Source organism: Neoarius graeffei, chromosome 20 (genome assembly GCF_027579695.1).
Source record: "Neoarius graeffei isolate fNeoGra1 chromosome 20, fNeoGra1.pri, whole genome shotgun sequence".
NCBI lineage: Eukaryota > Metazoa > Chordata > Actinopteri > Siluriformes > Ariidae > Neoarius > Neoarius graeffei.
The window spans coordinates 64,987,634-65,011,616 of NC_083588.1; the positions used below are offsets into that span (position 1 = coordinate 64,987,634).

At 44.8% G+C, this 23,983-nt stretch overlaps 1 protein-coding gene across 1 annotated transcript in view; it reads right to left on the minus strand.

Moving 5' to 3' along the window:
- lrrc4ba (leucine rich repeat containing 4Ba) overlaps nucleotides 1–22,869 on the minus strand; it is a 37,964-nt gene extending 15,095 nt beyond the window's left edge. Inside the window, exon 1 of the mRNA XM_060902697.1 lies at nucleotides 22,822–22,869. The gene's annotated coding sequence lies outside the window, so the exon portion shown is untranslated. The remainder of the gene's footprint in view (nucleotides 1–22,821) is intronic.
- Nucleotides 22,870–23,983: the final 1,114 nt, after the last annotated feature.

Genomic DNA, 23,983 nt, shown 5'->3' on the forward strand with positions numbered 1-23,983 from the left:
AGAGGCCACATCTATTTCAACAGGACAAGTACAGAGGCCACGCCTCTTTCAACAGTACAGGCCCAGAGTCCACTCCACCTTCAAGAGGACAGGCACAGAAGCCACGCCTCTTTATATCAAACATTTAACAACAGTAAAACCACTATATAAATATTTATAATAAATAATGACATTAAAACTGCTATATAAATATCTTTAAAATGTTTTATTACAGGCTGCACGGTGGTGTAGTGGTTAGCGCTGTCGCCTCACAGCAAGAAGGTCCTGGGTTCGAGCCCCGGGGCCGGCGAGGGCCTTTCTGTGCGGAGTTTGCATGTTCTCCCCGTGTCCGCGTGGGTTTCCTCCGGGTGCTCCGGTTTCCCCCACAGTCCAAAGACATGCAGGTTAGGTTAACTGGTGACTCTAAATTGAGCGTAGGTGTGAATGTGAGTGTGAATGGTTGTCTGTGTCTATGTGTCAGCCCTGTGATGACCTGGCGACTTGTCCAGGGTGAACCCCGCCTTTCACCCGTAGTCAGCTGGGATAGGCTCCAGCTTGCCTGCAACCCTGTAGAAGGATAAAGCGGCTAGAGATAATGAGATGAGATGTTTTATTACAGTAAGTATTTGTGAACACTTTTGAGTTTGTAAGAGTAATTAAGATGCGACGGCCCTAAAATGGCTTCTTAACAAACAACACTGCTGTTTAAGAGTTTAACGGTGACACTGAGAGAGGAAATCAGAGGATCAGACAAAACAAACACTCTGGTTTCAGACAGATAAAAACACTCTCTGTGATTTTCTTCATAAATCTAACATCAGCTGGTTTCCAAAAATATCTGAGCAATATCATTTTACACACACAGAAATGTCTCATTTCAGCAAATCCCACTTGTATAACGCTTCTTTTCACAGTGCCGAGCGTGATGGAGCTCAGATATGACAGCGCAGGTATTACACCAGTACCTTTTTATTACAGATCATCACTCTGAGTGCCATTTAAAACCTACATATTGTTCCTTTAAACTCTACTGTGATGTGATTTTCAGAGATCTGAGAAATCTGAGCAAACATGAGGTGAGAATATTCAAGAGATGGCCCAGAAGAAATCAATTTCACAGGTTTTATATATGAATTACCCCTGTTACCCAAGTTACCCCGTTTCTGTGAGCAAGAGGCCGATGGCATCTGAAGTGTTCAATGCCATTATGATGTAGGGTATTAAAGTTATGGGTAGGGTGATTAAAATTAGGAGCTGAGTGTAAAGGTAGGTTAAGTTTAGGGGTAGGGTGTAGGGGTTAAGAGCTATGTGTAAGGTGGTTCAGGTTAGGGGTAGGGCATAGGGGTTAGGAGCTATGTGTAGGGTGGTGAATGTTGGGGTAGGGTATGGGGTTAGGAGGTATGTGTAGGGTGGTTAAGATTAGGGGTGGAATGTAGGGATAGAGTGTAGGATATTAAAGTTAGAGGTAGGGTGTAAGGGCAGGCTAAAGTAGGGGTAGGGTGTAGGAATTAGGGGTTATGTGTAGAATATTAGTTTACAGGTAGGATATAAGGGTAGATTAAGGTTTGGGGTAGGGTAAAGCAGTTAACAGTTATGTTTGGGGTTGTTAGGGTAGGGTGTAAAGAGTTAGGAGTTATGTGTAAGGTAACATGGCCTAATGGTTAGAGAAGCAACTTTGGGACCAAAAGGTCACTGGTTCCATTCCCTGGACCAGCAGGACTGGCTGAAGTGCCCTTGAGCAAGGCACTGAACCCCCAACTGCTCCAGCAAGAGTGGTGTCATCCCTTGTGTCTGATTAGCCAAAGAAAACCTGATGATGTGATTATCAGTTTGGGTGGTGCCTGGCTAGAGAAGGTAATAAGTTTACAGATAAGGTGTAAGTGTAGGGTAGGTTAAGGTCAGAGATAGGGTGTAAGGGTAGGTTAAAGTTGTGGTAGAGTGTAGCAATTACGGGTTTTGTGTAAGGTGACTAAGCTTAGAGTTAGTGTGTAGGGATTAAGGGTAGAGTGTAGGATATTAGGGGTGGGCTGTAGGGTGGATTAAGGTTAGGAGTAGGGTGCAGGAGTTAAGAGTGATGCATAGCATGGTAAAATTAGAAGTATGGTATAAGGGTAGGTTAAGGTTAGGAGTAAGGGTTTTGTGTAGGGTGACTAAGCTTAGGGTTAGTGTGTATGGGGTTAAGGGTAGAGTGTAGGATATTAGGGGTGGGCTGTAGGGTGGATTAAGGTTAGGAGTAGGGTGCAGGAGTTAAGAGTGATGCATAGCATGGTAAAATTAGAAGTATGGTATAAGGGTAGGTTAAGGTTAGGAGTAAGGGTTTTGTGTAGGGTGACTAAGCTTAGGGTTAGTGTGTATGGGGTTAAGGGTAGAGTGTAGGATATTGGGGTAGGAGGTCAGGTGGATTAAGGTTAGGAGTAGGGTGCAGGGGTTAGAAGCTATGCGTAGTGCAATTAAGGTTAGGGGTAGGGTGTAGGAGTTTGTTGCTATGTGTAGTGGGGTTAAGGTTAAGGGTAGAATGTAGGGGCTAGGGATAGAGTGTTGGATGTTAAGGTTAGTGGTAGGGTGAAATGGTAGGTTAAGGTTGGGGTAGGGTGTAGCGAGTATGGGTTTTGTGTAAGGTGACTAAGCTTAGAGTTAGTATGTAGGGATTAAGGGTAGAGTGTAGGATATTGGGGTGGGATGTAGGGTGGATTAAGGCTAGGAGTAGGGTGCAGGGGTTAGGAGTGATGTGTAGCATGGTTAACATTAGGAGTATGGTGTAAGGGTAGGTTAAGGTTAGGAGTAGAATATAGGGGTATAAGGGTAAGTTAAGGTTAGAGGTAGGGTATAGGGGTAGGTTAGGGTTAGGAATATAGTGTAGAGGCAGGGGGTAAGAGTCAGTTAACGTGAGGGGCCAGAGTGTATGATTTAGGGGTTATAGGGTGTAAGGGATGGGCTGGGTGATTATAGTTGGGGTCGTAGGTGATTACATTTAGTGGTAGGCTGTAGGGATTAGGGGTTTTGTATAGGGTATTAAGATTGGGGTAGTGTGTATTGGGATGGTTAAGGTAAGGAGTCTGGGTATATGGTTTAAAAGTTATGTGATATATTTAGGGCATTACAGTTAGGCGTAGTATGTAGGGCTTGTAGTGTATGAAGGTTAGGGGTAGGGTGTAGGTGATAAGGGTTATATTTAGGGTAATAATGGTAGGGGTTAGGTGTAGAGGAAATGTGTATGGATGTTAAGGTTAGGGGTAGTGTGTAGGGGTTAGAGGTAGAGTGCAGGGATTAGGGTTTTACAATGAAAAACCACACATGCTCACGATGTGCAGTAAATCAGTGATGAACAGTCAGCCGTCCAGTAGTGTTCACTCTGCAGTGGAATATCTTTGTGAAGTGTGCACTAAAAGTACCATTTACTTTCATAAATTATGAATCGAAATTCATGATTATCATAAATCATTATCATAATCTGGCATGTGCTTTCTTAATAAATGAGCATTTCATTGTGTTCAAGTTGCACTGCTCTATATTTCCCTACATTATCCCATCTCCACGTGAGCAGATCTAAAATATTCAAAGGACCAAAATACGTAAACGCAAGTAGAGATCACGTACACCTGAATTATTTACAGACTCGAGAGAAGTCAAAGGAAGTGCAAGAACCACAGGAGAACAATAATACTGTGTATTAGAATAATAGGGTGTTTAAGGCGCCCTTAAGGTCAGGTGTAGGGATTAGGGGTTGTTAATTTTTATACACCTCGAATACAACGTAAAACAATAAATATAATATGAGTCTGGTATATTTCCCATATTGCTGAACAAATTAGCCCTAGTTGTAATTATCACAATAATTAATTTAATTTAACAAAATGGCTTCCACACTTGTTTTTCAGCAGCTTATAGAATAGCACTTGATCCAGCACTTGATGCAATGGTGTTGTGTTCAATTAATTAATTACTTTTATTTTGTGTTTACAGTTTTGGTGTTAAAGGGGAACTGAAAGCAATTTTTTTATTATCAAAATTCTATTTATCTCATTTTATTAAATATAGGAATGTATTTTTGATAGCTATAGCAAGTTATGAGTGTTTGAAATACGCTACGTAATATATCAATCCATATGTCAAAGCAATGGCCGTAAATGAGGTTCATTGAGACCTGTGCGAGACATCGTAGGACGGAAGTAAAACATGTAGTGGAAATCAAACCCTGTATCTGAAATCACTCACTTGTTCACTACTCCCTAGTCCTTATATAGAGAATTACTATATAGAGGACTATATAGTGAGCTCATTGGTAAAATGAAAAAAAAAACTCTTTCGGACACTAGTCCGTTGCGCTGGTATTTACATCATTACTGTTGCACAATTAAAACGTGCCAGATCAGTCGGCTGGTGGGTTTCAAAATAATAAATACATGCATGTGTCCATATTATACTGAGCGCATTTCCCACATTAATCAATACACAGTACCTGCAGCTTTCAGTTCTTTTAAATCAAGGCTGAATCCTTTCTTCTTTGCCGCTGCGTTTTATTAAATCAAATTTGAGACTTTTAATTTGATTTTTTTCAGCGTGACCGCAATGCATGATGGGATATATTGCTTTGGTTAGTGACCATCGTTGTACACTACTTTTCGTGATGCATTGTGGGATAGTTTGAGTGCACTATATAGGGTGTAAATAATCCTCACTAAGGTTTTGGACAGCACTACAAAATGGCGTCCCCACTATATAGTGCCCAGGGAGCAATTTCAGACACAGGGAAAGTGATCAACATCTGCCAATGTTGTCAAAAGACGCGCGCGCCCTCTTTCGAATGCTGATGTAATCAAGCCAGAAGTTTTGTTTGTTTTGATAGCAATCAGGAAAGTTTGAAAAAAGTAGGCAGTAATCGTCATTTCAACTCATTTTTGTGCAATATTTCGTTTGGAAAACAGTTTTCAAAATGGCGGCACTGACACCTGGCTGACACTTCACGTTTCGAAGTTTCGCACAAGTCTCGTGAAGATCGCGCGGATAAGCGACGCCTACCGTGGACCAAACGAACTAAATTCAACATGGCTAAAAACCGAACAGGCTGATAAGTGGAATATTTAATTGCAATTAGCTGCCAATACGAGTCATGATATAAGGTTACTAAAACAGAAAACATAATTGAATAACATGTTAATTAAGAAATAAAGCAAGTTTAAAAATGACATCAGTTCTCCTTTAAGTCCTCACTGCATGTTTAACTCAATTCTGCATGGGCTACAAAGTGAATATGAGCTCATTTTGCTTTCATTAAGAGCGCATGGCAAAATAAAAGTGAGGATATTATGACGACAGAAAAATTTTTAGCTCCTTAAATTTTGTACTGGGAAGAAACTTTCCATGTCAGTTGATGCCCTAATATGAATAGTAACCAGAACAGTTTCATTATCATTTTCAATCCGTATTTGTTTAACCGTTACCTTAGACATTCTGAAATATGTGCTAATATTTTAGGCTCCTTCCCGAGTTCCGATACGTTGGTCAGATTTGAAGACAGCATAGCATCCTTTTTCTCACTGAGGGAAATCCTGCAATCCTCTCCATCAAGAAATCAGAGCTGACTCTGAGGAATATTTCCTTTGAAAAGTCCGTAGAAAAGTGAACAGGGTTTTTACGCCACAGTTTTACTGCAGTGTTTAAAACTCCACTTTGCTTAGCATCTCGATTTGATATCCTTAATTAGCCTGGAAAGCTAACGAGAGCCTCTTATTTCAGCTCCTTATCTTGTCTAGCAGGGCGTTCCTGCACCTTGGGAGAAATTGCCAACCCTGAAGTGTGTATCAGTGCCAGGCAGAAACCTCGCAGGCATTTAAAACAGTCGAAGCTGAGCCAGGAGCAACGGACTTGCGGACTCGTAGAGCCGAGGCTTTTATGGCAGTGAATGAGGGCATTGTGCGACGTCATGACACTCAGCCATTTAATTAACGCAGAGAGACGCACAGTGCCCTGAAACACTGCCTCTTTCTTCAGTGGCCTCTTTGAGCTGCGAGAAACAGGAAGTTGCTTTTCTTCCATGTGGGGGCTGAGCTGTGGAGAAGGCCATGCTGCTGAGGGAATTACAGATCGGCGTAATCAGCCTGAACTCTTGGATGTCTTAATGTTGGTCACTTAGCATGAAAATAATCAATAAATAATATTTTCCTGGGATTGGAGCACATTTGGTGATGGAAGGAAATCAAATCCATGAGCTAGGAATGTGTATCTCCTCTTCACACACCATGCAGCACTCATCATATAAATCAAGTATAAATGATAAGCCACACCTCCTTCACTGTGACTGACAAGTACAGAGGCCACACCTCTTTCACTGTGACTGACAGACCCATGAGCCACACCTTCATCGAAACTGAAAACACACCGAGTTCACTTGGACTCAAGCACAGAGACCACACCTCCTTCAGTGTGACTGACAGACAGAGAGGCCCCACCTCCTTTACTGTGACTCACAAACACAGAGGCCACACCTTTACTGTGACTGACAGACCCATAAACCACACCTCCTTCATCGAAACTGAAAACACACCTAGTTCACTTGGACTCAAGCACAGACTTGACTGACAGACAGAGATCACGCCTCCTTCTGAGGCCATATTCTGAGTTTCTGAATTTGCAGATTTCATCTCAGACCTGGTTATTTCCTTAGACAAAGCTTTAGTTGTCTGAGATTTTAATATTCACTTTGATAACCCAGAAGACCCTTTGAAAACAGCGTTTGTGTCCATTTTAGATTCAGTAGGGATTAATCAGAATGTCATAGGACCGACCCATAATGGTGGTCACGCTTTCGATCTAATACTAACATTCGGGTTAAACATAGAAAATATAGTCACACTTCCACAGTCTGAAGTTATCTCAGACCATTATCTCATTCAGGCCTCACAGCAAGAAGGTCCGGGTTCGAGCCCCGTGGCCGGTGAGGGCCTTTCTGTGTGGAGTTTGCATGTTCTCCCCGTGTCTGCGTGGGTTTCCTCCGGGTGCTCCGGTTTCCCCCACAGTCCAAAGACATGCAGGTTAGGTTAACTGGTGACTCTAAATTGAGCGTAGGTGTGAATGTGAGTGTGAATGGTTGTCTGTGTCTATGTGTCAGCCCTGTGATGACCTGGCGACTTGGTCCAGGGTGTACCCCGCCTTTCGCCCGTAGTCAGCTGGGATAGGCTCCAGCTTGCCTGCGACCCTGTAGAACAGGATAAAGCGGCTACAGATAATGAGATGAAATGAGATGAGATTATCTCATTCAAACTATGTCTGAGTAATAATATATGCACCTCACCACGCTACTGTATTAAATGTACATTCACGTCAACTACTGCACAGAGCTTTATAAATGATCTCCCAGAGTTATCAACTTTGATTGGGTCACTGTCAGCCCCTGCAGAACTTGATCAGGCAACTGAATGCTTAGAGTCAACGTTCCACTATACTTTAGATAATGTAGCTCCTCTTAAAAGGAAAACGATCAGAGAGAAAAAAAATTAGCACCCTGGTATAATGATGACACTCACACTTTAAAACAGACCACTCGAAAATTGGAACGTAAATGGTGTCAAACAAAATTGGTAGTGTTCAAATTAGTGTGGAAGGAGAGCTTCCTGAAGTATAGAAAAGCTCTTACTGCTGCGAGATCAACATATCTCTCCTCCCTAATAGAAGATCTCATCTCATCTCATTATCTCTAGTCGCTTTATCCTGTTCTACAGGGTCGCAGGCAAGCTGGATCCTATCCCAGCTGACTACAGGTGAAAGGCGGGGTACACCCTGGACAAGTCGCCAGGTCATCACAGGGCTGACACATAGACACAGACAACCATTCACACTCACATTCACACCTACGCTCAATTTAGAGTCACCAGTTAACCTAACCTGCATGTCTTTGGACTGTGGGGGAAACCGGAGCACCCGGAGGAAACCCACGCGGACACGGGGAGAACATGCAAACTCCACACAGAAAGGCCCTCGCTGGCCACGGGGCTCGAACCCGGACCTTCTTGCTGTGAGGCAACAGCGCTAACCACTACACCACCGTGCTGCCTCCTAATAGAAGATAACAAAAATAATCCTAGATTCCTGTTTAATACTGTAGCAAAATTAACCAGGAATAAGTCCACCATAGACACATGCACACCTGCAGTATGTAGTAGCAACAACTTCATGAATCTTTTTAATGACAAAATTGAAAATATCCAACAAAAAATTCAAACTACTAATTTAAGGTCAGACAATGTAAGTGACCCTGTAGTTAACAATATAACTGTATCAGATCAGCAATTAGAATGTTTTATTTCCCTTAGAGAAATTTAATTACTTTCATTAATCTCTGCATCAAAAGCCTCAACTTGTGTACTAGATCCCTTACCTACACGTCTATTCAAACAGATAATACCTGAAGTAATTGAACCGCTTCTAAAAATAATAAATTCTTCTCCTACGATTGGCTATGTACCCAAATCCTTTAAACTAGCAGTTATCAAACCCCTGATTAAAAAACCTGACCTCGATCCCTGTCAGCTGTCCAATTATCGGCCAATATCAAACCTCCCCTTTTATCTCCAAGATCCTTGAAAAAGCTGTGGCACAGCAGTTATGCTTATATTTACACTGGAATAACATCCATGAAATGTATCAGTCAGGATTTAGACCTCATCATAGCACAGAGACAGCTCTGGTTAAAGTAGTAAACGACCTACTGTTGGCATCTGATCAGGGCTGTGTTTCGCTGCTTGTGTTGCTTGACCTTAGTGCAGCATTTGATACCATTGATCATTCCATTCTTCTGGATAGACTAGAAAATGTTGTGGGAGTTAAGGGAACGGCCCTCTCCTGGCTCAGCTCTTATTTAACTGATCGCTATCAGTATGTTGATATAAATGGTGATTTTTCTAGACATACTGAGGTAAAGTTTGGTGTTCCACAAGGTTCTGTCTTGGGTTCACTGCTTTTTTCTTTATATATGTTCCCTCTGGGTGATATTATTCATAAACATTGTATTAGTTTCCACTGTTATGCTGATGACACACAGTTGTATGTCTCTGCAAAACCTGATGAGAGACACCAGCTTTATAGAATTGAGGAATGTGTGAAGGACATTAGACACTGGATGCTTATTAATTTCCTTCTGCTTAACTCTGACAAGACTGAAGTACTTGTACTCGGACTACATGCAGCTAGAAGTAGGTTTTCTGATTCCACAGTAACTCTGGATGGCCTTTCTGTTTCTTCACGTGCAGCAGTGAAAGACCTCAGAGTGATTATTGACCCCAGTCTTTCATTCGAAACTCACATTGAGAACATCACCCGGATAGCTTTCTTTCATCTCAGAAATATTGCTAAGATAAGAAATTTAATGTTGCTATACGACACAGAAAATCTAATTCATGCTTTTGTTACCTCCAGGTTGGATTATTGTAATGCCTTACTGTCTGGATGTTCCAATAAGTGCATAAACAAGCTCCAGTTAGTTCAAAATGCAGCAGCAAGAGTCCTTACTAGAACTAGAAAATATGACCCCATCACCCCTGTCTTATCCACACTGCATTGGCTCCCAATCACATTTTGTACTGATTATAAAATACTACTATTGACCTTTAAAGCACTGAATGGTCTCGCACCACAGTACCTGAGTGAACTTCTGCTCCTCTATGACCCACCATGCCTACTTAGGTCAAAAGGTGCAGGCTATCTGCTGGTACCTTGTATAGTGAAGGCTACATCAGGGGGCGGAGCCTTTTCTTACAAAGCCCCACAGTTATGGAACAGCCTTCCAAGTAGTGTTCGGGAATCAGACACAGTCTCAGCGTTTAAGTCTCGGCTGAAAACATATCTGTTTAGTCAAGCCTTTTGTTAATGGTGTTTATGAGGTAAAGGTGTAGATCTGGAGGATCCTCAGACAGAGTGTGTTTTGATAAACTGGGATGTATGGATGCTGTCAGTCCTCTACTCGTTTGCTCACTCGAGTTTGTTGACGGTGTAGTGGCTGCTGCTTTATGTCCCGGGGCTCCCTCATGCCTGTGTTACCTTCTGGCTCTCCCCTTTTAGTTATGAGGTCATAGTTAGTTTTGCCGGAGTCCCTGCTTGTACTCAGCGCAAAATGTATACTGTTCCTACTTATTCAGGTGACATTGGGCATACCTAACAACCTGTGTTTGCTCTCTCTTCCCCCCCCCCCCCCCCCCAATCTGTCCCTGAGTTACATGTCAATCCTGGGATCGAGATACTGAACCTCTTCTGCTCCTCGGACCTGCCTGATCCATCCTGGTGCCCTGTGTCTGGTTGGAGTCTCATTGCATCGCTCCTGTGGAGGACAGCCCCATATGGACAGTTGAAAGTCACACCTGGAGGACGCTCTGGACTCTTATAGTAATGCTTTTATGGCTGAGGACTACAGTTGACTTGCTAACTTTAGGACTGCAGTTGTCATGAACAGTTTTGCACTCAAGTTTCCATCAATGAAGAGTTTATAACATCAACGAAACTGACTTCATGTTAATACTGTTAATGCTATAGTCATGTTGTCTGTTGTCGCCCAAATGAGGATGGGTTCCCTTTTGAGTCTGGTTCCTCTCAAAGTTTCTTCCTCATGTCGTCTGAGGGAGTTTTTCCTTGCTACCGTCGCCACAGGCTTGCTCACTGGGGATAGACGAGGGATAAAATTAGCTCATATTTAAAGTCATTCAAATTCTGTAAAGCTGCTTTGTGACAATGTCTATTGGTAAAAACGCTATACAACAGTGGCAGCTGCTGGTTTTTAAAACAGGGGAAGCCCATTTTATGTATTCATTGTAAACCTGTAGGCCGGATATCAAAGCATAGAAAGGTGTGCCCCATTAGCATAGTGAACTCGACAACCCTACCTAGTGGCAGAAAGTATTTTTGCTTGTACATTTCATGTTATAGTCTGGCTTGCCAGGCTAGTGCCTCATATCCTTAATCAAAAATATCAAACATCCAAAAATCACTGGCTATTCAACGAAGAGCCTTGAACATCATACCCTGATATGCAACACAGAGTCTTTAACACAACACCCAGCTGTGCAACACATCCTTGAACATCTTCTGCAACACAGTCTGGAAATTCATAACCAGGTAGGCTATGCAACACACAGAACCTTGAATATTATACCCAGGTATAACCTATAACACAGAGCCCACCATTCTCTTAACATTACTGAACAATATACACACTTCACATTCATGAACATTATATGATGCACACTATTTATACACAAATTCTGCCCTCCGCTCCTTTTCCAGAAAATGGTCTGTGACCCTGTCATACTGGCTGGTTGTGCTTTCCAGAGACTTCACCAATTTCTGTTAGCAGCTAGCACTGCAGATCCCAATAAGGCTCAAGCTAGCCTACAACCAGATTGAACTACAAATTAAATAAACGAGTGAATTCACGAATGATCAAACTGATAGAATGGATGAAAGTTAACGGAGCACAACGAGTAATATTTACATTTATTTACAGAGTAATGTACAGAGACATCAATGAGAAGAAACGTTTATATGAAAAGAAATTCGACCAGCGCTTTGGCACACGACTACACTTTCTCAACATCCGCTAGGGACTGATCATGCTTCCGTGTTCCTCGCCGACGCCGAAGTACAGAGCCCGCCCTCCTCATGTCTTTCAAACACTACCTCCAATAATCCTTCATCAGCCCGGCTTCTTGTCCCTCCCACTGTCTCGTTTAGTCCCAGAGAAGCCCGGCTTCCCTGGAAGTGACGATTTTGTCGATTTTAACCAATAACAGCTAGCCGAAATTGGCTGTTCAGAGCCGTCTCATAGACTGCAATGGAAACCCGGCTGCCAGCCATAGAGCCCATTGAAATAAGAAAGGTTACAGCCAGTGTTGCCAGATTGGGTGGTTTTAAGTGCATTTTGGAGGGTTTTGAACATATTTTGGCTGGAAAACGTCAGCAGTATCTGGCAACGCTGGTTACAGCCTGGCAGCAAAGGTGATTCTCGTAGCGAACTGCAAGTTCGTCAGACATCACTCAAATAAGTTACAGGATAGTTATGAACGTAAATACAATCTTGGGCATATATTATGTTATGCAAGTTATTGTTTTAATGAGAATTCAACGTCATAGATGCCGCAGTTTGGGGAGAGAATTTTAGGGGAAGCTCGGCTTCCCTTGTTGTCTCTGAGAAATCGCCCCTGCTATACAAATAAACCTGACTTGGCTTGACCTCCTTCACTGTGACTGGTAGACATAGAGACCACACCTCTTTCACTGTGACTGGCAGACCCATAAACCACACCTCCTTCATCGAAACTGAAAACACACCTAGTTCACTTGGACTCAAGCACAGAGGCCATGCCTCCTTTACTGTGACTGACAGACATAGAAGCCACACCTCCTTTACTGTGACTCACAAACACAGAGGCCACACCTCTTTCACTGTGACTCACAAACACAGGCCACACCTCCTTCACTGTGACTGATAAACAGAGAGGCCACACCTCCTTTACTGTGACTCACAAACACCGGCTACACCTCCTTCACTTTGACTGACAAACATAGAAGCCACACCTCCTACACTGTGACTGTTTGGTACAGAAATGAAAACTACTTCTATTGGACTCAAGAATAGTGAGCATCACTGTAGAGAACACACACACACAGGACACAATGCGCTAAGACGCAGGACTAATAGCATGCTAACATAAGCGCATTGTGCTGCACATAGAGTTTCTGATTTCTGATTGGGTTCAGAGCTCAGACATCCTGCGCCATGGTCCAGGCTCTGTGTTACAGTTAAATCAATGCACCGCTCAATACTCAACCTACGGCTACACTCGCTAATACACAGGCAGGTGTGTGTGTGTGTGTGTGTATTATAGGTATAGTATCTCCCTACATCTTGACGCATCCACACTTTTCACGTTTTAATAACTTCCTTTCAACGGCTTTCATTAAATTTAGAAATTAATTCTGAAATTAATTAACATTTTAAACAATTACTGTTAAAATGAATAAATAACAATAAAGTTTCCATTGTAGCTTTTTGTCCTTGCGTATGGGAGACGAGCGGATGAGGGCCAGGGAAGGAGCTGTTGCCTCTGTTGTTAATTTGTAGAGGAGGCGGGGCTTCCATGCTTAATTCATAGGAGAGGTGTGGCTTCTGTGCTTGATTCGTAGGAATTTGGAGGAAATGGATATAGGTTTGGTCTCTGTGCCGAACAGTCATCGTAAAGGAGGTGTGGCCTCTGTGTTTGTGAGTCACAGTAAAGGAGGCGTGACTTATATGTCTGACAGTCACAGTAAGGGAGGTGTGGTCTCTATGTAATTCACAGAGAAGGAGGTGTGGCCTCTGTGTTTGTGAGTCACAGTAAGGGAGGTGTGGCCTCTGTGTTTGTCACTCAAAGTGAAGGAGGTGTGGCCTCAATGTTTGTCAGTCACAATAAAGTAGGTGTGGCCTCTGTGTTTGTGAGTCACAGTAAAGGTGTGGCCTCGGTATTTGTGAGTTACAGTAAAGGAGATGTGGCTTCTATGTCTGTCAGTTACAGTAAAGGAGGTGTGGCCTCCACATTTGTGAGTCTCAGTAAAGGAGGTGTGGCCATTGTGTTTGTGAGTCATAGTAAATGTGGTATGGTCTCTGTGTTTGTGAGTTACAGTAAAGGAGGTGTGGCTTCTGTGTTTATCAGTCACAGTAAAGGAGGTGTGGCCTCTATGTCTGTAAATGAAAGTGAAGGAGGTGTGGCCTCTATGTCTGTCAGTCACAATAAAGGAGGTGTGGCCTCTGTGTTTGTGAGTCACGGTAAAGGAGGTGTGGCTTCTGTGTTTGTCAGTCACAGTAAAGGAGGTGTGGCCTCTCTGTCTGTAAATGAAAGTGAAGGAGGTGTGTCCTCTGTGTTTGTGAGTCACAGTAAATGTGGTGTGGTCTCTGTGTTTGTGAGTTACAGTAAAGGAGGTGTGGCTTCTATGTCTGTCAGTTACAGTAAAGGAGGTGTGGCCTCTATGTCTATCAATGAAAGTGAAGGAGGTGTGGCTTCTATGTCTGTCAGTCACAGTAAAGGAGGTGTGGCCTCTGTCTGTAAATGAAAGTGAAGGAGGTGTGGCCTCTGTGTTTGTGAGTCACAGTAAAGGAGGTGTGGCCTCTATGTTTGTGAGTCACAGTAAAGGAGGTGTGGCTTCTGTGTTTGTCAGTCATAGTTAAGGAGGTGTGGCCTCTGTGTTTGTGAGTCTCAGTAAAGGAGGTGTGGCCTCTGTGTTTGTGAGTCTCAGTAAATGTAGTATGGTCTCTGTGTGAGTCTCAGTAAAGGAGGTGTGGCCTCTGTGTTTGTGAGTCTCAGTAAAGGAGGTGTGGTGTGGCCATTGTGTTTGTGAGTCTCAGTAAAGGAGGTGTGGCCTCTGTGTTTGTGAGTCACAGTAAAGGAGGTGTGGCTTCTGTGTTTGTCAGTCACAGTAAAGGTGGTGCAGCCTCTATGTCTGTAAATCAAAGTGAAGGAGGTGTGGCCTCTGTGTTTGTGAGTCACAGTAAAGGAGGTGTGGCTTCTGTGTTTGTCAGTCATAGTGAAGGAGGTGTGTCCATTGTGTTTGTGAATCACAGTAAATGTGGTGTGGTCTCTGTTTGTGAGTTACAGCAAAGAAGGCGTGGCTTCTATGTCTGTCAGTTACACTAAAGGAGGTGTGACTTCTATGTTTGTGAGTCCCAGTAAAGGAGGTGTGGCTTCTGTGTTTGTCAGTCATAGTTAAGGAGCTGTGGCCTCTGTGTTTGTGAGTCCCAGTAAAGGAGGTGTGGCCTTTGTGTTTGTGAGTTACAGTAAAGGAGGTGTGGCTTCTGTGTCTGTCAGTTACAGTAAAGGAGGTGTGGCCTCTATGTTTGTCAGTCAAAGTGAATGAGGTGTGGTCTTGCACTCCATTAAGTTAACACTTTTTAAAACTGCTGCATAACAGTGTCATAATGATCCGACACACACACACACACACACACACACACACACACACACACACACACACACCAAAGACTGACTTGACACAGCAGGTACAGAACATTACGTTCCGTTCTCTCAGAGCGATCTGCAGTCAGGCTGTGGGTGAGGAGATCCTCCATACGCTGTTACAGTCAGAAAGTGGAGGTGACACGGAAAAAGGCTACTCTTATTAACACCATCACACACACACACACACACACACACACCTACTGAAGATTTAATTATAGGTGTACAGTAATTTATCAGTCAACACGTATTTCTAATATTTAATTCAATGTTAACTTCCCACACACTCTTTCTCTCTCTCTCTCTCTCTCTCTCTCACACACACACACACACACACACACACACACACACACACACACACACACTTTCTCTCTGTTTCTCTCTATCATTATCCTTTCTCTGCTTCTCACTTGCTCTCTCCCACCCACCCCCCTGGTTTCTCCGTCCATTGGGATGCAGCAGGATGCTCAGCTCTATTCACTCTCAGCAGCACAACCTCGCACTTCCTTCGGTACCAACGCTCCGGGCTCTGTAACACCTGCCCCTGTGTGTGTGTGTGTGTGTGTGTGTGTGTGTGTGTGTGTGTGTGTGTGTGTGAGAAATGAATCTCAGTATTTGAATACTATCTCAATTTCCAAATTTTCAGAACTGCATCTTGACCATGATTATTTCTACCTTGTAAATTATCATTCAATCTCGTATTTTTGGAGAAACGTTTGGAGAGAAAACACATCTGCTCTTTTCTTAGTGCAAAAATAAGCATGATGTGGTTTAATCTGGTTTACAGATGGATTGTAGTATAGAATCTCTGCTGGACAATATGGGAGTTATTGTAGTTTGTCATTTGTTGGGGTGGAGTTTTGTTTAAAATGTACTTTCTTTGATTTACAGTTTGTTACATTTCGTTCTCAGATAAGATTAGATTAGATTAGCCAAGCAAGCTAACTGTACTAGCTACATCCACAAACTGTCATGCTCCGCCCTGGACATCTGCTCCTGAATTTGCGGATCTTCCACGTCAGCTCCGAACCGGATCCGGGACGGGAATTCCATCCTGCCTGCTTCCCCGTTCAGCAAGTGCTCACCTGCATTCACTTCCTGATTACCACCGCTGCCTTTTTAAACGCCGTTCTCAGCCACAGACAGTGCCAGAATGTCTCGTATGTAGACTCTAGCCATTTTTTTGCCTCAAGAGGTTTTCATGGTTTTTCCTCCAAGTGTTTTTTTCATGTCTTTGCCTGCCTCATTTTTCCAAGTCAAGTTTCATGTTTTTTTTTTTTATACCCGGACTATTTCCGTTATTGTTTTCTTAATCAAGTTTGTTTACATTTTTGCGACGCCTCTTTCTGGATTAAACCTACTATGCTTCTTGGATTACTGTCTGTGTGCGTGTTCTGCTTTTGGGTCCTAATTCACCACACCTCCAGAAACCCTAACAGTACATTCTGGCCAACATGGATCCAGCAGAATTCGCCCATCTGAGAACGGCCATCCAACAACAAGGGGCTCTCCTCGGTACCCATCAACAAGACCTACGACAAATCAATCAGACCCTCGCCACCCTGTCTGACTCACTCAACCTCCTCACCACACAGATGCAGCGTTATCAAGCTGTGCCTACCCCTGCCCAGCCGTCTCCAACTCCAGCTCCTGCCACCGCCTTTCTCCGTGAGCCAAGACTCCCAGCACCTCAACCCTACGATGGAGAACCAGGTACTTGCAGATCATTCTTGTCTCAGTGCTCATTAATCCTAGAGCTACAACCTCTGGCCTTCCACACAGAACGCTCCTGGGTAGCATATACCATCACACTCCTCACCAGCAAGGCCAGGGAGTGGGAAACAGCGGTCTGGGATGCCGATGCACATTTCTGCTCCAACTTCAAAGATTTCTCCGAGGAGATGAGGCAAACTTTTGATTGTTTTCTGTCCGGCCGGGAGGCGGCTCGAGAACTCATGGAGCTGCGGCAGGGGTCCCGGTCTACTTCAGACTATGCCATCGAGTTGCAGACATTGGCGGCATCGTGCGGTTGGAACAAGAGCGCCCAAGTCGACGCATTCCTGCACGGCTTGTCCGACGCCATCAAGGACGAACTGGTATCACGGGAGCTGCTGTCTGACCTCTCCAGCCTCATGGACCTTGCCAACTGTATCGACACCCGTATCCAGCAACAGAGGCGAGTGAAGACTCACCCCAGCTTCACCTCCTCTCCATCTCCTGCCTCGTCCATTGAACCCATGCAGGTAGACCGGGTTTGGGTGTCAGCTGAAGAACAACAGCGCCGGCGGAGCACAGGGGCCTACTTCTACTGCGGTCAGCTGGGTGACATCTGCCAAGCCTGCCTGTTAAAAGGACGAGCCCACCACTGAATCGAGGGGCCCTGGTGGGCAACACTCGAAACCAGCCTCCCGCTGATTGACTTTTACTCCCTGTCATCATCATCCTTGACAACCAGCATCACCACCTCCAGGCCCTCGTCAACTCAGGGGCGGACAGGAACCTGATCTGCTCCGCCACCGCCAAGCGTCTGGGAATCCCGCTACTCACTCTCGACGTTCCTCTCACTGTCCTGACACTCAATGGCACTGGCTTGACCACCATCACCCACCTCACCACCCCGCTCACCCTGAGGATTTCTGGTAATCATTATGAAACCATCCAACTTCACGTCATGAACGACCCCCATGTACCCATCGTTCTAGGATTACCTTGGTTAATGCAGCACAACCCCCACCTAAACTGGGCCGACAACACCATCTTAGGCTGGAGCCAGTCCTGCCTAGCTTCCTGCCTGCACTCCACTCTGCCTCCAGCCAAGCCACCGCAGCCTTCAGCCAGCGAGTTTTAGAACCTCTCTCACGTGCCTCCAGAATACCTGGATCTAAAGCTTGTCTTCAGTAAGACCCGAGCAGTGTCCCTCCCTCCTCACAGACCCTATGGCTGTGGAATCAACCTCCTGCCCGGGATGGTGCCACCCAAAGGATGACTCTACTCTCTCTCTCCTGTCGAAAGGCAAGCCATGAAGAAGTACATTTCTGAGTCCTTGGCAGCTAGGATCATCCACCCTTCCTCCTCCCCAGCAGGGGTGGGAGTCTTCTTCATGGGGAAAAAAGACAAGTCACTCCGCCCCTGCATTGATTATCGAGGTCTCAGCATCATCACAGTCAAGAACCACTACCCATTATCGCTCATGACCACGGCCTTTGAACTACTCCAGAGAGCCAAGGTATTTACCAAGCTGGATCTACATAATGACTACCATATCATCAAGATCAGGGAGAGAGATGAGTGGAAGACAGCCTTTAACACCACCACAGGTCACTACAAGTACCTCGTAGTCCCCTTCGGCCTGACCAATGCTCCCGCAGTCTTCCAGGCACTCGTGAATGACAGCTTAAGGGACTCTCTCAGCATCTTCATTTTCATCTACCTGGATGACATCCTGATCTTCTCCCGCTCCCTGGAGGAACATCGGGGTCACATCCGACAGGTTCTCCAGCGCTTGTTAGAGAATAAGCTGTTTGTCAAGATGGAAAAAAGTGAGTTCCACCAGAGCTCTGTCTCGTTTCTGGGGTTCATCATCTCCCCAGCAAGGATCCAGATGGGCCCCCTTAAGCTTGAGGCAGTCATTGACTGGCCCACTCCATCCTCACGGCGGGAGCTCCAGCGTTTCCTGGGGTTCGCTAATTTCTACAGGTGCTTCATCCGCGACTTCAGCACGGTGGCTGGACCTCTCACAGCATTGACCTCAATCAAGAGCCCGTTCAAGTGGGGGGAGGAAGCAGAGAAAGCCTTCTCCATGCTCAAATTCTCCAAACGCAAATTCACCACAGCACCCATCCTCACCATACCCGACCCAGCCAAGCAGTTCATTGTGGAGGTCAACGCTTCTGAGTCCGGGGTCAGAGCCGTTCTCTCCCAGAGGGCCAATGATAACAAGGTCCACCCCTGCTCCTTCTTCTCTCACCGGCTGTCCCCTGCTGAGTGGAACTATGACATCAGCGACAGAGAGCTGTTGGCCGTCAAGCTGGCCTTGGAGGAGTGGAGACACTGGCTCGAGGGGTCAGATCTCCCCTTCATTGTCTGGACTGACCACAAAAATCTAGAATACCTCAAGTCCACCAAACATCTCAACTCACGTCAAGCCTGATGGTCTCTCTTCTCCTGATTCCGGTTCATGCTTTCCTACCGCCCAGGCTCCAAGAACAGCAAACTTGACGCCCTGTCCAGGATATTCTCTTCCCACCAGGAGGAGTCTAGAATGCCCGAAACCATCCTCCCCCATGCTGTCTGGTGGGGGCTGCCCTACTTGAGGTAGAGACATTAGTGCAGAAGGCCCTGGAGCAGGACCCCGGGGCTGGTAACTCTAGCAATATACCATGTAACCATCTGTTTGTTCCCTGTTCTGTGTGAACCCAGGTGCTGCAGTCGGGTCATGGCTCCAAGTTGGCTTGTCACCCGGGAGCTGCTCAAACCCTGGCACTCATTCAACAACGCTTCTGGTGGCCATCAATCAAGGAAGATGTCCAGGAGTTCATGGCAGCCTGCGACACATGTGCCCAGAACAAGACAGTCAATTGACCCCCTGCCGGCTTGCTGAGACCCCTCCCAACTCCTCGTCAGACATCGCCCTGGACTTCGTCACAGGACTCCCCAACTCAGGTGGCAACACATGCATTCTCACAGTCATTGACCGTTTCTCTAAGTCAGTCCACTTCATCCCTCTGCCCAAGCTTCCCACAGCTAAAGAAACTGCCGAACTACTCATCCTCCACATTTTCCGCATACACGGACTCCCCTCTGACATCGTCTCCGACCAGGGTCTTCAATTCACTGCGCAGTTCTGGAGAGCCTTCTGCAAACTCATTGGGGCCTCCTGTAGTCTCTCATCAGGATTTCACCCTCAAACCAATGGCCAGTGGAACGGGCAAATCAAGACTTGGAAGTGGCACTCAGGTGCATGGCGTCTAGGGATGCCGGTTCTTGGAGTAAGTACCTACCTTGGGTTGAATATGCTCACAACACTCTGCCTTCATCTGCCACAGGCCTCTCACCCTTTCAGTGCTCCCTAGGTTACCAACCACCACTTTTCCCCAACCAAGAGGAGGAGGTCGCTGTACCCTCAGCCCAGACCTTCATACGCCGCTGCAGGAGGACGTGGGCAGTGGCCTGGAGAAGACTCCTACGCTCCACCCTAGCATCCAAAAGGCAGGCCGACAAACTCCGCTCTAAGGCGCCCACCTACCGGGTGGGGCAGCGAGTCATGCTCTCCACGCACCATCTGCCTCTCAGAATCGTCTCCCGCAAGCTGGCTCCCAGATGCGTAGGACCCTTCCTCGTCAGTAAGGTAATCAATCCATGTTCCGTCAAACTGGCATTACCAGTCACCATGCGACGCATTCACCCCACGTTCGACGTGTCACAGTTGAAACCTCTTGTCTCCAGAATTCCATCCTGCCTGCTTCCCCGTTCAGTGAGTGCTCACCTGCATTCACTTCCTGATTACCACCGCTGCCTTTTTAAACGCCGTTCTCAGCCACAGACAGTGCCAGAATGTCTTGTATGTAGACTCTAGCCATTTTTTTTGCCTCGAGAGTTTTTCATGTTTTTTCCTCCAAGTGTTTTTTCATGTCTTTGCCTGCCTCATTTTTCCAAGTCAAGTTTCACTTTTTTTTATACCTGGACTATTTTTGTTATTATTTTCTTAATCAAGTTTGTTTACATTTTTGCCATGCCTCTTTCTGGATTAAACCTACTACACTTCTTGGATTACTGTCTGTGTGCGTGTTCTGCTTTTGGGTCCTAATTCACCACACCTCCAGCAACCCTAACACAAACAATCTCTGCTACTTCCTTCCAAGCTTTATTTTACTTCGTAATGTCTCTATACACAAGAGGTCAGTCAATGGGAAATAATTGGTGGTAGACACTAAGGTCGTGAGTGGGGAACTGAAGAAACGTTGGACCACACACTCCACACGACTGATCTGTGGAACCGTTCAAGACAGTCGTTTGGATATAAACCTTATATCCTTTGTATTCATGTGTGTATGTACATTGATCATCCATAAAGTTCAAAGCGCATTCCTGGCACAGCTCATTCGCATTTAATGATGCCCACAGAACTCCATAAAAGGAAACGTGTACAGACAGCTGGAAGCCCAAATTGAGTAATCAGAATAAAGGCTGAAAGGCAGAAGTGGAAGTTATTTTGACTCACTTCTATAACAATAACAACCTTTAATAAAATGTAATATTAATATTATTAATAATAATAATTTTGCGAGCGCTAACTCTTCCACCAGCTGAGGTGTTTGTTTTTGGCTTACAGCTCTGAGCAATCAGACCATCCCATCCTCTGTTTACACACCACCATTTCTTTTGTCCTAACTGAATATTTATTTTTACATGTCTTAGTTTATGGGTTTGTATCAACATGCTTTCTTTCTTTTTTTTTTTACATCAGATTACATTACATGAATGGCATTTAGCAGGCGGTCTTATCCAGAACGATGTACGGTACAATATACCCAGAGCAGCCTGGGGAGCAGTTGGGGGTTTGGTGCCTTGCTCAAGGGCACTTCAGCCATTCCTGCTGGTCCAGGGAATTGAACCGGAGACCTTTTGGTCTCAGAGATGCTTCTCTATCCTTTAGGCCATGGCTTCCCTCATTATTTAATTTATATTATTTAATTAATGCCAATTACATTAAAAATATGACTGCGAGCTGGCCTAGTGGTTAGCGTGTCCGCCTCTCGATCAGGGGATTGTGAGTTCTACTGGCATTCGGGTCATACCAAAGACCATCATAAACGTTGTACCTACTGCTGTCTGGCAAGGCACGCTGCAATACAGATGCAAGTGGAGAGTCAAACTCTCATTGTTACCAGAGTACCCACCCCCTACTGTAACCCTGGCTCTATAGTCAAGAGGATGAGGTTTACGGAAACAGAAATCGGCGCTGCCCAATGCAGCTTAAGGGCCTGATTAGTACTGGGCCAGGAGACTGCTTGGGAAGACCAGGGCATAGTGCTGGAAGGACTTTAGACTTTTTAGATATTAAAAATATATAGCTTTTCCAAAATATTCTCGATGTTGCTCTTAGTCCCTGATCTATTGAACCAGGATGCGGGTGTATTTTTGCTTGAGACTCCAATCCAAAGTATATTCCAGATAGAAACGTGTAGTAATACAGTCCACGCAGATTAGACAGTATGATCTGCAGTCGATCGAGACAAGGTTTACGTTAGTTAGTTAGTTAGTTAGTTAGTTAGTTAGTTAGTTAGTTAGTTAGTTTTCTTATGTGCAAATTTACATACATACTCAGGAACATGAGTAGGCTACGAATGTCTTTTTTTTCTTCAAATGTCAAAATGAGAATTCCATGAATACCGGATTTCTTGTGTAAACGCTCCTACAAACAATTTATGAATAAATACGTTGATATCCAGCTGGATAAATGAGGCTCACTGAGCACAAGAAAAGTAAAAAACCAAACTTCTTACAAATTGCCTTCTCCCTGAAACACAAGGGCCAAAACTGGGACTATAGAACCCCAGAAACACTGCAGAATCAAAGTAAAGCCCCGATAGTAGTCCTCTGGCAGTGATCCTACACCCTCCTGATCTATATCACTGATACCCCACTGCCTCTGCAGACAAACACACCCCAGCTCCTGGCAAACAATTAATTGCCACATTGGAGTGCTAAGCATGTTGATATGCTCGAGTGGTGCCGGTCGGAGGGGAAGTCGTTAATCAGGCCGTCGTTCAGCCGTTAACACACGCGTGTAAATGTTTAGAGTGGTGCAGAGGGACGGTGGCCACTCGCAACACAACAAGGCACACTCGCAGCTATTTTTGAGCGAACTTACCTCAGCACTTCACTCTCTCTCTCTCACTCTCTCCATTGCGTTTGCTCTGCAGGCGAGGCGACTTGCTTCCCCGCACTGCTGCGAGCAGGGTTAAGCGTGGGCGTTTGTGCTCCATATTTTCTGCATTAGTTCATTTTGCACTGTTGCTCAGTTCCTGAAGATGTGCGTTTGTGTTAATTCACACTCTGCTGTGTAACTCTAAACATGCTGATACTGCACTTCACAGATCACTTGAACTCAATCACATTCGATTAGACTTTATGAAAATCAGAGAAGCTTTTTAAGAACACATTTAATGCTTCCTGTTGGAAGAGTTCAACCTGAGATCCTCAAGACCTTGTGTTCCACATGTTTATGATCCAAAGGTCTGAATGGGTTCTATGTTCTCATGTCCATATTTCCCCTGGGTCCTATATTACAAGGGTTTGATGTCCTGAGGGACCTATATTAACAAGACCCGACTGTCACAGGGTCCTGTGCTTCCAGAACTATGTTCCAGGGCCCTTTGTACACATAAATCATTATTACTAATTCCCTATGTTCCCAGGGTTCTGTTGTACTTATTGCTTATATTCCATGGGTTCTATAGTCCTAGTTCACCATTTCCCCCAGGGTTTTATTGTGCTAGTTCCCTATGTTCTGAGGGTTCTATGGTCCTAGTTTCAAATGTTCCCAGGGTTCTATAGTACTGTTATCCTATATTCCCAGGGTTCTGTAGTACTATTTCACAATTTTTATCAGGGTTCTATAATACTAGTATCATATATTCCCAAGATTCTGTAGTCCTAGTTCCCTATGTCCCCAGGGTTCTATTTTCCTAGTTCCCTGTGTCCCCAGGGTTCTATTTTCCTAGTTCTCTATGTCCCCAGGGTTCTATTTTCCTAGTTCCCTATGTTCCCAGGTTCTGTTGTCCTAGTTCCATATGTTCCCAGGTTCTGTAGTACTGGTATCTTACATTCCCAGGGTTCTATAGTACTAGTATCATATGTTCCTAGGGTTCTATAGTACTAGTTCACCATTTTCTCAGGGTTGTATAGTACTAGTTAGCTATATTCCCAGGGTTCTGTAGTTCTGGTTCCCAATGTTCCCAGGGTTCTATAATACCAGTTCACTATGTTCTAGGATCATATGTTTCTAGGGTCCTATATTCCCTAATTTCTAT